The sequence below is a fragment of the Microcebus murinus genome, chromosome 25, assembly GCF_040939455.1.
Source record: "Microcebus murinus isolate Inina chromosome 25, M.murinus_Inina_mat1.0, whole genome shotgun sequence".
NCBI classification, from domain to species: domain Eukaryota; kingdom Metazoa; phylum Chordata; class Mammalia; order Primates; family Cheirogaleidae; genus Microcebus; species Microcebus murinus.
The window spans coordinates 17,258,289-17,271,445 of NC_134128.1; the positions used below are offsets into that span (position 1 = coordinate 17,258,289).

At 43.2% G+C, this 13,157-nt stretch overlaps 1 protein-coding gene and 1 non-coding gene across 21 annotated transcripts in view; both read left to right on the plus strand.

Moving 5' to 3' along the window:
* The window catches only part of PARD3 (par-3 family cell polarity regulator), a 575,331-nt gene that overhangs the window by 72,448 nt on the left and 489,726 nt on the right, over positions 1-13,157 (plus strand). The window lies entirely within an intron of this gene.
* LOC142864698 (small nucleolar RNA U13) lies at positions 5,619-5,723 on the plus strand. The gene has a single exon (XR_012915046.1). It is a non-coding gene; the product is annotated as a small nucleolar RNA U13 (small nucleolar RNA).

Genomic DNA, 13,157 nt, shown 5'->3' on the forward strand with positions numbered 1-13,157 from the left:
GGACTCCTCCCCCCTCTGGGCTGCTGGAATCCTCCCAGCATCTGTGATCCACATCTGCCCAGCGTGCAAGACCTCAGGGAGTGCATTTTGAGTACTGCCTTTGGTGTCATCTTCTGCTTCAACATTTGATTTCTCTGCTCCTGATTTGTAGGTTAGTGTTAAGAAGTAATCCTGCAGTATGCAGGTTTGTGGTACAGTAGATAGTGAAAGCTTTTCAGTCTGAAAACTCACTAATTAATTTAATATCCAGACCTAGTTAATTTATCCTTTAGAGAAACAAAAGAAAAATTTTGGATTTCGAGAGAGAAAGAGAGAAAGGGAGAATTGTGGTTGTAGACAGGATGCTTTTGTATCCTGGATGCTGCTTTTGATACATTTCTGGACTTAATTTGATAATATGTTGTTAATGATTCTTGTGCCTGGGTCCATGAGAAAGAAAATATATACATCTTTGTCTGATTTTGGTATCAGGTTTATGTTGGCCTTTAACAAATATCTCGGAAATTATTTTATTGAGCATTTTAAGAAACACACTAAAATTCTTTATGAATTGCTCTTCAGTTCTGATTCAGGCTACAAAGCCCATTAAAATTGTCCAAAGCACATATTGAAAAAGTCCCTGGTTTTTATTGATGGGGTTACACTGGATGTGCTTTTCATCAGAAGGAAGGATCTTTCCTTTTTTTTTGTCCATGTTTTCAAATTTAGTCTCTCCCTGGGGATGGATGGATTGCAGATGAGTGTACAAACAGCCAGGAGTGAAGCACGATGAACTAGTTGGGCTGCTGTCAGATTTCCGGCCCCTCTCAGAGACTGCTTGTTGCATAATAAAGTTAATTTCTGTGGGTAACTTCCTTAGTGTATTTCTAATTAAGTGGAAACTTTCTGGGCACTTCCTTGTCAGGCTACTTTATTGTAGCAGACCCTTCTATATTAAATCAAGTTATCCTATTTAAAGATGTGTAGCTTCCATTTTACATGTAGAATATTTCAAAATTTTACAACAGTTCTTTTGACTTGCACTGTATCTTTTTTTTTTGGAGACAGAGTCTCACTCTGTTGTCTGGGCTAGAGTGCCGTGGCATCAGCCTAGCTCACAGCAACCTCAAACTCCTGGGCTCAAGCGATCCTCCTGCCTCAGCCTCCTGAGTAGCTGGGACTACAGGCATGCACCATCATGCCCGGCTAAATTTTTTCTATATATTTTAGTTGTCCAATTAATTTCTTTCTATTTTTAGTAGAGACTTGGGGTCTCGCTCTTGCTCAGGCTAGTTTTCAAACTCCTGACCTTGAGCGATCCTCCTGCGTCGGCCTCCCAGAGTGCTGGGATTATAGGCGTGAGCCACCACGCCCTGCCTGCACTATATCTTTTAAAAAGCAGGCTGCTTTCAGCATATTTATTTATTTATTTATTATATTTTACACTTACATATTTTTTCTTTTTTTTTTCTCTCCCCTAAGCTACATTTTACCTGATGGATGCTTTCAGCATTTTAAAAGTTTATATTTAGAGTCATGCATCACTTAAGGACAGAGATTGGCTCTGAGAAATGCATCGTTAGTCCATTTTGTCATTGTGCGAATGTCATAGAGTGTGCTTACACAAACCTAGATGGGCATAGCCTACTGTACACTAGGCTGAGTGGTACAGACGACTGCTCCAAGGTTACAAACCTGTACAGCATGGCACTGTACTGAATACTGCAGGCGGTTTGAACACAACGGTAAGTGTTTATGTATCTACAGCTTACCTAAATACAGAAAAGGTACAACAAAAATAACGGTATTATAATCTTACGGGACCACTATCTTTATGTTGTCATTGACCAAAATGTCATCAGGGAGCACGCATGACTGTATACAGATGGCTTGAGAATTTTGCCTGGTCCGAAACCCAGGCTGTTACATTCTCGATGACAAACTATTTTAAAAATTAATGTACCTCCTGAAAATTTTGGATTTTTTGATTGCTCCTAGGCAGCAAGAAAGGAAAGACAAGTTACAGAAGTGGTTGTATTTATGCTGGATAATAAAGAACTTTCACTGGAGCTGGCAGTGACTTCATCTAAATTGGGAACACTGGAATACAGGCAACAGTGTGACATATTAATGCTTACTGTGCACTGGTTATTTTGTAGCGTTAGGGTAAATAGAAGTGTATCATTTTAAAGTGGGGGAGTACTTTGAGGTGCATATTTCCCACTCTTTTATTAGTCATCTGTTGGGATACATTTCAGGATCGAAGAGAAGTTTGCCGGTTTCTTTCTGAAGTGCCACCATGTCCTTGCAGTCTGTGGAAGTATTCAGGATGTGGGACTAGCCGGCTACTAATGTCTTTCTAATCTAGGAAGATGTTCAGAAATGACACTTACTTTGCGTCAGAATCTCTTAGACGTTTTATTTGTTCTTTAATGCACTGGTTTCCTGAGGTATATATGTATGTATTGGAAGCACTATATAATTTTGTTGGATATTCAAGAGCTTAAATTTGAGAGGGTTCTCTAAAAACTGTGTTCAGTTACTGAGGAAAAGGATCCATTATACATACTGTTAAGCCTCACAATACCTAGAATTTGGTAGCGTTAATATACCTGGACTTTGATCCAGAATGCACTGCAAGGGTCTTATGTTGTCTCAGGGTTGACATTGTTTTTGTTTGTTTTGAGATGCGGGTCTCGTTCTTCAGCTCTGGCTGGAGTACAGTAGCAGCCTGATCACAGCTCACTGCAGCTTTGAGCTCCTGGGCTCAGGCGAGCCTCCTGCCTCAGCGTCTCGAGTAGCTGGACTACAGGTGCACATCACCACACCTGGCTACTCTTTAAAATATTTTGCAGAGATAGGGTCTCGCTGTGTTGCCCAGGCTGGTCTCAAACTCCTGGGCTCAAGTGATTCTCCCCCTTCAGCCTCCCAAAGTGCTGGGATTACAGGTGTGAGCCACTGTGCTTGGCCGAGGGTTGACATTGTGGAAGGTTGCTTGTCAGATGTGAGCTCCTTCAGAGGACTGTGCCCAACAAATGGCTGTGAGTGAGGATGGAAGGGTTGGGTGGAGCAGGGTGAGCGGATGGGGGTGTCACACAAAGTGGGAAAACCTGCTTTTCATTCTCAAACAGGGGAGTGTTTAACAACAGGGCTGGAAGAATTTTATTCCAGCAAACAGTATGTATAGGATTGGGAACAGAGAGAAGTTAAAACCAGGGACAGAAAGAAAATCATAAAGGCTGCAAAGTGTGTCCATAAATCACCATGCATAGAAACCTGAATTTTTGTTTGTTTGTTTGTTTGTTTTGGTTGAAAGAAATAAAGAGCAGTCTCTCTTGTTGCTGTGTTCAGACTTGCTTCAGTTAAATGGACATTGGCCCCTTTACACAGTACAGGTGGTGGTGGTTTGCACCTTCATTTTCGAGCAGTCTGGAAGGGCTGACTGACGTGGTGTTCCTGGCAGGCTTACCCCTGCCTGCAGGGAGGTGGTTTGGGCAGCATTGCTTTAATATCGTCTGTCATGGCCAGCCTGAGAAAAAGAGAAGATGCTACAGAAAATATCAGAACGTGCAGCTCTTCCTGGGGCGTGGGGAGCCCAGGCGGAGCAGTTGCCCACCCCGTACTGCACCTTAGATGTGCCGTGTGCTCCCTGTGGGGCAGGAACCCACCCAGTCCCACACCCCTCGCCGGCTCACTCGGCTCCTGTGAGCATATGCACTTAGCACTGTTGGGCCAGGTGTATTTAAGCTTCTTGGCATGGTGTCATAGCCCCCCACACCGTGAGCAGTGAGCATGGGAGGTCTGGTTTTTATGGGCTCAAAGCACGGTATGATGTTAAGAGGGCCCTTCACATCTTGTGCTACCCCTTTATTTTGCAGGTGGGGAAGTGGCCAGCGTGTATAATTGCCTCCGTTCTTCTGGCTAGTTATTGGCAAAGCAAAGACTAGACGATCCCCAGTCTGCAGAAAAGCGTGGAAAGATGCTGATAACCGGGGAGAGCTCTGAGACATCCTGGGGCCGAGGAGAAGAGCCCTCTTCGGTCTGTGCTCAGGGTGGAGAGACAGTAAAGAGGCAGATTGCTGGCCTTTCCTATACATGTGAGAGAGAGGGAGGCGTTTGTTTTAGGAAACCATTGACTCTGTCTGCTCTAAAGTATAAAAATAGAGCCGAGAGCTTTAGGAAGCTCTCTGGCATCTGCTGATGGCTGCAACACATTTCAGGCAGAAATCCTCGCGGTGCTAATTGATTACCTATGTACATCTTTAAAGCAAAGAGCTTTAACCAAATTCCAGTCTAAAGAAATTTTTACTTAGATACTGCAGTTAGCTGCTACGTGACTGAGAACGTGGAATTTTTTTTCCCTTTTTTAAACCACAAGTGTGTATAAACACGCCCAAGACAGCCGAATTTGCCCACATCAAGCAAATAATGTTTTAGGTGGGCTAGAGAATCGGCCGATTTGCAGAGCAACTTTGGTTATTCAGTTGCAACCCTAGAGTTAGGCCGGGTTACTAATTCAATGGGTTTGGGTTTGGGTGGTGGGTGGGTAGTTAGTAAAGCTAGTTAGTAAATCTCCCCAGGTGTTTCTGATACAGCCAGGATGAGAACCATCGTTTATTCCCTCATTCCCCCCACCCCTTTATTTTTAGACAGAGTCTCACTCTGTTGCCTGGGCTAGAGTGCCATGGTATCAGCCTAGCTCACAGCAACCTCAAACTCCTGGGCTCAAGTGATCCTTCTGCCTCTGCCTCCCGAGTAGCTGGGACTATAGGCATGTGCCACTATGCCCGGCTAATTTTTTCTATATATTTTAGTTGGCCAATTTGTTTCTATTTATAGAAACCAACTCTTTGCACAGGCTGGTTTCGAATTCCTGATCTTGAGCAATCCTCCTGCCTCGGCCTCCCAGAGTGCTAGGATTACAGGCGTGAGCCACTGCGCTTGGCCCCCTCGTTCCCTTTTGAGACAGATTGACACTAGACATCGTTCTCCCCAAAGGGAAAAATCCTGACTCGTAATAATAGCAACTAATACTTATTGGGCAGTGAATAAAACACCTTGAGCTACTTTGGCAGCGTTTACAATTTTTGACTTATTTATCCTTTTAACAGCTCTGTGCATTGGGTGCTCTTGTTATGTTTCTCAGATGAGGGAAATAAAGGCAGAGCGAGGTCAAGTCACTTGTTCCAGCTGGGTCCAGAGCCCTCACTCGCATCTTCTGTGCTCTGTTGCTCGTGCTGCATGGGCTGATGCTGCCTCCGTATTTATTGGCAGAGGCTGTGTAGGTCATGAAGCTAGTTTTAAAAGCTCCACTGCTTGGGCATTTGCTCTAGGGTGCATCTTGTCCCTCGGATTACAGCGTCTGGTAGTCTGTGTGACATGTAGCACGGTGAGTTGTCTTATCTGTCCCCAGAGCTCTCCCTCACCCCAGCCCCGAGCCTTTGGTGTTAAGAGTTAATCATACAGCATAGCAATAGAGAGAAAAACAAAAACATCTCGTGGTCCGTTTTCTAATTCCTGGGCTTAAGGAAAACTAACCAATTTAACTTATATATATATATATATTTTTTTTTTTTCCCATGTGGTATTTCCTGTGGTTCTTTGTGCTCTATTTACGGTGGTCAAGTTATTTTAAATAAATCCTTCTGTAGTTCATAAGTAGGATGATGGGGTTTGCACGAGCCATGCGTGAGATGTGCCTCCCTCAATCCTTGTTGCGACGTTGGCACATTCTGTGTCTGACATGGCAAAAAATTATTTTAAATATTTTATTGTGATTAGGAAGGGGGTGGCCTATTATATATAACTTAATTTTTTTTAACTAGCATGTTTGGAAATTTACTAGCAAACTTAGAAATGTATGAGCTTAAAGAAAAACCAAGCCATGTAATAAAATTGAAGGGAAATAAACAACAGTGCTGTCTCCATTGTTACAAATGAGTGGGTGCTCCTACGAGCTTTTACAAATAGCCATTATTTGGAAGGTCATTTCTATTTTTTTTTGAGACAGTCTCATTCTGTTGCCTGGGCTAGAGTGCTATGGCATCAGCCTAGATCATGGCAACCTCAAATTCCTGGGCTTAAGCAATCCTCCTGCCTCATCCTGCCTCAGCCTCCTGAGTAGTTGGGACTACAGGCATGCACCACCATGCCTGGCTAATGTATTTATGTATGTATTTTTTAGTTGTCCAGCCTATTTCTATTTTTTTTTCTTTTAGTAGAGACGAGGTCTCGTTCTTGATCAGGCTGTTCTGGAACTCCTGAGCTCAAACGATTTGCCTGCCTTGGCCTCCCCGAGTGCTAGGATTATAGGCATGAGCCACTGTGCCCAGCCTGGAAGGTCATTTTAATTGCATGGAAAAAGCCATAGATCACAACGCAGCTTTCTAACTATGCTGCATTGCCTTTTTTTTTTTTTTTGAGACAGAGTTTCACTGTGTTGCCTAGGCTAGAGTGAGTGCCGTGGCGTCAGCCTAGCTCACAGCAACCTCAAACTCCTGGGCTCAAGCAATCCTCCTGCCTCAGCCTCCCGAGTAGCTGGGACTACAGGCATGCACCACCATGCCCGGCTAATTTTTTCTCTATATATTAGTTGGCCAATTAATTTCTTTCTATTTATAGTAGAGACGGGGTCTCGCTCTTGCTCAGGCTGGTTTGGAACCCCTGACCTTGAGCAATCCACCCGTCTCGGCCTCCTAGAGAGCTAGGATTACAGGCGTGAGCCACCTTTTTTTTCTTTCAACCTTAAGAAGTGTTATCTAGAAAATTATTTTAAACAATATAGGATACATCTTGCAGCTTCCTCAGATTGCCTGTTTATTTTCTCATGACCACTTGAGTTTATTCGAATTTCTGATTAAACTGTCCCCATGGTGGATATGAAGGTTCCATTAACATGTTTTTAGAGCCAGACCCATTGGCTCACTGAGCGTGTAATCCTGGCACTGCTGGGTGGCTGATTGCTTTAGGCCAGAGGTTGGAGACCAGGCTGGGCAACATTGTTAGACCCTGTCTCTGCAAAAAGTAAAAAAACATTAGCTGGACAAGGTGGCTCATGCCTATTGTTCCAGCCTGGCTGATAGAGTGAGATGCTGTTTCTATTAAAAGAAAAAAAAATGTTTTTGCCTCGATGATGTAAGAACTCCCATTTCCCTCTGTAAGAATAGGAATCTGTGTGCTCGTAGAGTGCCCTCTGCTGGCGGCTGTGGATTTTAATAGAAGTAACAGATCCATCATTGGGAGTTCAAACTTGAGACTCACAGGGATTCTCAAGCGGGATTCCCAGTCCGCAGTGCTCTCTCTGTTGAGTGATTAACCCGCCTGAGGTCTGTGCAGACAGCCCCTAAAGGCACCGCCCCCATCCCTGCCGCTGGCATCCCTGCCACGGGCATCCCTGTGGTGTGGTCCAGCATGCAGCGCCTCAGCGCCGCCATGGCAACGCTCCGATCGATACTGGAGCATATGTTAAAACACGGTGTGCCAGGATGATGCAAAAATGTATGAAGGGGTTGGGTTCTTCTTTCTCTCCAAGCAGGGAGCTTAGCTTTGGGCAATAGGAAGTTTAGAAGTTTTCTGACATCATAAAGCTGAGCTTAATGACTGTGATAGGATTGTATAGAATTTATTTTGTTTTTTTAAAACACTGCTTGGAATAATCAGTAATCCAAGCTGAAAGGAGTTTATGATCTTATCTGGGACAGATGCCGACTTTAAAATATGGAGAGGCAGTAACAGAAATGAAAGGCATTGTTGTTCCTTTACAGAGGAGAACAGCCAGAAAGGAAGCATAATGGCTCTGTCGGTGGGTGGGGGGAGTGTTTGGGGCTGTCTCAGCTGTTGCTGATGACTTTTCTCATAAGCTTTTGTTGGATACATATAAATAAACATACTCCTTCAGAGTGATGTATGTATTTTTTTTAAAGGAAAAATTTCAAAAGTACTACAGTTAAAGAGAATCACATACCTCCATGTACCTGTCATCCAACTTCAACAATTAACATTTTTGGCCAAATAATATTTTTTCTTTTCTTTTCTTTCCTTTTTCTTTTTTTTTTTTTTTAAATTGGGACAGAGTCTCACTCTGTTGCTGGGCTAGAGTGCCGTGGCGTCAGCCTAGCTCACAGCAACCTCAAACTCCTGGGCTCAGGTGATCCTCCTGCCTCAGCCTCCCAAGTATCTGGGACTACAGGCATGTGCCACCATGCCCGGCTAATTTTTTTCTATATATTTTTAGTTGTCTGGCTGATTTCTTTCTATTTTTTTTTTTTTTTTTTTAGTAGAGACAGGGTCTTGCTCTTGCTCAGGCTGGTCTCCAACTCCTGAGCTCAAATGATCCTCCTGCGTCAGCCTCCCAGAGTGCTAGGATTTACCAGGCATGAGTCACCACGCCCAGCCCAATCTTCTTTTTTCTGTCCCCCTGCACTATTTCCTTCCAGCCCATCATTTTGAAGCAAATCCCAGATATCAGATAGACCAGTAAATATTTTATTATGTTCAATATATGTATTTGGCAGATGGGAATATTAAATTAACATCCTGCCCTCAGCCACATTTTGTAAAGGAGATTCTGTGGCTTGAGAGATGGTTTCAAACAATGCTTTGTGATCTTCTAAATGCACAGGTGAAAAATAGGAAGTTGGAAGCTTTTGCGATCGAGGCCTCGTGCAGGTGTTAGAGCGTAGGCAAGAAGACGTGCGGGGCAGGTGAGCACAGGAGGCGTGAGGGCTGGTGTGAAGCGTGAGATGGGACGACTGCAGGGTGCTGTGCAGACATCACGCCTGACCCCAACCTGCTGTCACTTGAGAGTCAGTGGCCAGGCCAGTTCTTCAGTCCCCACTTGTCACAACACCTCCGTGGGTGTCTTTTATGTTCGTAGTATACCCTGCTGCCCTGTGCAGAAGCATTGAGCCAGTTTATTATTAAAACATGGACTAGGAGCACTATAATTTGTTTCCTGTGCAGGTGACAACCGGCGGAAACAGCAAGGGTGATGACCACAGCATGGGGATGGGCGAAATCTTCCTTGTCACTGTTTAGACGATCTTAAAGCCATTGATTTCCTAGTGTTAGAGTCGCTATATTTACAATTATATGCTTAATTAATGGTATTAGTATAGTCTAAAAACATGCGTTTCATTGTTCATCTGCATTATATAAAAAAGTAACACTTTCATCTTCTACCAGGTAGCTGAAGCTATAATACTGGATTTTTTTTTTGCTTGCTTCTTTAATTTTTTATGCTAATTGGTGAAAGCTGGGACTCTGACAACTGTGGGAGACACCCATACAGCAGTGTGTGTCTGTGATCCGAGGTGAGGAGCAGGGCGCTTTGGTCCCCTGGTCCCCTGAGAGTGGATGAGCCCCCGGGTCATGTGACATCCATTGTTTGTGGACGTCGGGTGCACTCAGGGAGTGCCCTTGACCCCCTCCTCAGAGTCTCCCCTTCTGGCTCCGGCTGGGGGTGTCACGGGGCTGCCCAGCAGCTGTGATAGGCTGGACGCCAGGGTCGGGTTCCTTGCTGTGTGTGCACACCCTGTGTGTGCAGCTGGAGCGTTCCTGTGGTGTCGGCCTCTGTTGTTGTTCTTTTCACGTGGTTTACTTTACACCATAGTTGTCTGACCCTTTTCAAAGACAGGGTGGAGGGAAGAAGTAACTTAGGGAAGAAGTAACTTAATTTGAAAGATTAGAATGCTGTTGCTTTTAGAATGCAAACTTCTCAACTCTGCAGTTGATTTCTTCTGGTCGCCGTTGGTCTTTGTAAAGAGTGACGTTGCTTAAGATTTAGTAAGTGAGCTAGTCAGTTTTTGCCTCACTATCATATCTGCACGAACTACTTCAAGGGTGTCTTGAGTGTTTAATACAGATAAACTAATCACCATTCTCAAGATATTTTCTATTGCTTTCCTGGTATAATGCAGCACAAAGTTCTGTCAAGTGCCCTCTAATTAGCCTGAAATGTGTTTTGTTTACTTCATCTTAACGTCGTGGCTTTTAATTAATTGAGGGTGACAATCCTTAAAGGGAAATTATTTAAATTATGGTGGAATTAGCTTTATTACATAATCTGGGAACATTTTAATAATGACATTAGGGGTATATACTTGGGCATACATCTTAATTATAAATACTATTTTAGGTGAGTTGAATTTTTGATTCAGTACAAAATGGCATTATTTACAAAGCAAACCGTTTGAAAGTAAGAAAACCCAGAAGCGAAGTGTGTGTGTGTGTGTGTGTGTGTGTGTGTGTGTACATAAAAATAAAAATAATGTCAGTGAAACAAACTAGATTTATTTACTCCAGGAAGAAATTGTTTCCTAACAGACCTCGTACCATGAACTAAAATTTTGGTGCCAGTCCTGTTCCTGTGTCCATCCAATATAGGGACATGTTTTTGCAGGAATATCAGGTGAGTGGGGGACAGGGCCATGCAGGAGCAAAACCGGGAGGCTTTGCATCAAAACAGACACCCACGTAACCACATGGACTTGCCCTCTGAGTTGTTTGGCATCATAGATTCACACATGTGGTTGTGCTAATTTTATGGTAATTAAATCATACTTGTCATAGCCATCACTCAGCTGGAATATGAAAGTTGAAGGTCTTGAGCTTAGTTTTTATAAATTCGTAGTCCAAATCTCTAGTTGGCTTCAAATGTCTTTGTTTTTCTGGTGGGAAGAAGGAAAAACGGGCCGTGGATTGAGGTTATATCGGAAACGGCTGATTGCTGTGTGTGATTGGACAGGTCTGACTACAGAGGCAGGTGGTGGTTTCTCTTGCACCCATATGAACATGTTTTTGGCCTCACTTGTCAAACGAGTTTTGTGTTTTCCTTGTCTAGTCTTGTTGACCGGCTATTTATATTAGTCTTTTGACAAACAGAGCTGCTGCAATACACCAAGGGAATGTTTTAAGGAACTAGTAAAACAAATTTGAGGGCTGAGAGTTTTATCCAGAAAGGATTTAACTCAAAGAAAAGGGGGGAGTGGGGTGGGGAGTGGTGGTAGAGGAGAATGATACAACTCTATAATAATAGAATAATCCTTAAAATTTTAGAATTAAAAAAATGTAGTAGGGTCTTTGAAAATGCTTGTTCTTTTAGTCTCAAGTTGTGGATTTACATCTGCTTTTGTTGGTGGCATATTGCCTTGTTATATAGGTAATGATGATGACATTAAGGTTAGGATTCGAGTACTAGCCACTTTCACACAGATCTAAAAAGGGCTCTGCCTCAGTCTACCCTGAGGAGGGATCTCATATAGCTGGCTCAGCTTAACCTGTCGTCATACAGAGGGAAAAAGAATGAATAAGGTAAAAACACTAATGCTGAAGGCATGTATTGTGTCCCGGCTCTATTCTTGGTGGTTCCAACCCGCCATGTACGTTTTAACCTCCTTACCTTTGTCCTAAGATTCCCCCTGATTGAAATGAAGTGATACTTCCTCCCCGAAGTGTTCTTTCTCTTTAGTGTTTGCTGAATTTTTGTAATTCCTGCCCTGCTTGGTTGGCACTGCATTTTTTGTAATTGAGTACTGTGAGCGAACTTTGCATATACCTGTGGCTTGCCTCCCAAAACTGATGTTAAAGTCTTGGAGAACCCCGGGTGTTATTACAGACTTGATTGTAGCCCTTTTATTCCAAAACACAATTACTTTCAGACCGGATAGGCGTGGTTATCTTATTTCTATTTAGGAAAAAAAGCTGCTCGGGGCGTGTTTAATTTTTTCCATACATACAGCCTCCTGGACTGGTAGAGCAATGTATGAGCCTCAGATAATCCAACCCCTTCATTTTCATACAAGAGGCCTCGCTGGGGTGCGCACAAAGGGGAAATAACTTGTGCAGTGTCAGATCACTTAACCACGCAGAATCATTTCATTGCCCTTCCTGTGGCTGCTGGTAGAGGGGCTTGCACTCCCTAGAAGCCCTTGTCACCAAAGCACGTTTCTTGTTGCGCACACACTGTGTACCTTTACAGCTTCACGAACTACTTTTGCTCCTGTTTTTGTCCCCTCCCCCTGTCTGATAAGATTATGGTTACGAGTTTTACTGTTGTTTGGAGTAGTCCATTTGACACTTTAATTATTAGTTGTGTAATTATGTTTTGCCTGAGTTCCCATAGAGCTGATTTGTTTCCTTCCCTGCAGGATTTTATCAGATGCTTTAAAGTGTCCTACAGAATATTAATAGTGCAGACCGGTTGTATTTGTGCTTGCTGTATTTTCTGCTTTTGTGCTTCGATCGTGTTGCTTAATTTTTCCCCCCTGAGAGATACTATGTACCATAATTTCTTAAATCGAAGGCACAGGTAACTAAATATCAAATATCTCATAAGGGAAAACTTCATAGGAGTAGAGAACTAGCCATATATTTAAGGGATTATGAATTTTATGGAATTAACATATGTAATCTCCTTTGCATGTATTTCATAAGGTATCTTGGAGGACTTCTTTAAAAATTCTCCTGTTGTAAATGGATGCCCCTATTTGAAACTGACCAGGTGGCCCAAGATAAAAGTTTTGAGTTATATTAGGACTCAAACTGGCAACAAATTTTGAAACAAATAGGGCAGTAAAGGAATACAAATTGATCCTTTACTGGAGATAATCAGTAACGGATGTCAATAAGTGTTCTAGAGTGTGTGGGGCTTTGAGAAAGTGTTTAAGAGACAGTCCCTGTGGTTTCACATGCTAGACTACAGATTCTAGGGGGGTAGGGGGCCATTCACTGCATCTAGGTCCCTGCGGAATAGATGTTCCATAAATACTTGCTGAATGAATGGATACTGTTGCCTGTCAGACTATCAGGCTGATACATTGTAAAACATGCACGGCTTCAAGATGTTATTTTAAGTGCTTTGAAGAGATGGAGCGTAGATACAGTATGTCATAAACAGATACACTGAAGCCAGGAATTGAATTCTGAGTAAGATTTCTGCAAGTGAACAGATGGGGATGGATTCCAGGAAGGTACAAACAAGCAGATACGTTTGAGCAACAAGGAGATGGCAGGGACCGAATCGTTCCTGCCTTGTTCTGTGTGAATACACCTGTGGATGCCCTTCGTCTGTCTGTGTCACTCTGTCCCTGCCGAGAATCTTTCCTAGAAGTCGATGTGTGTTTCTTGCCTACAGAGATGTCCATGGTGCTGAGATTCAGGAGCACCCTCTGATCTCCTGG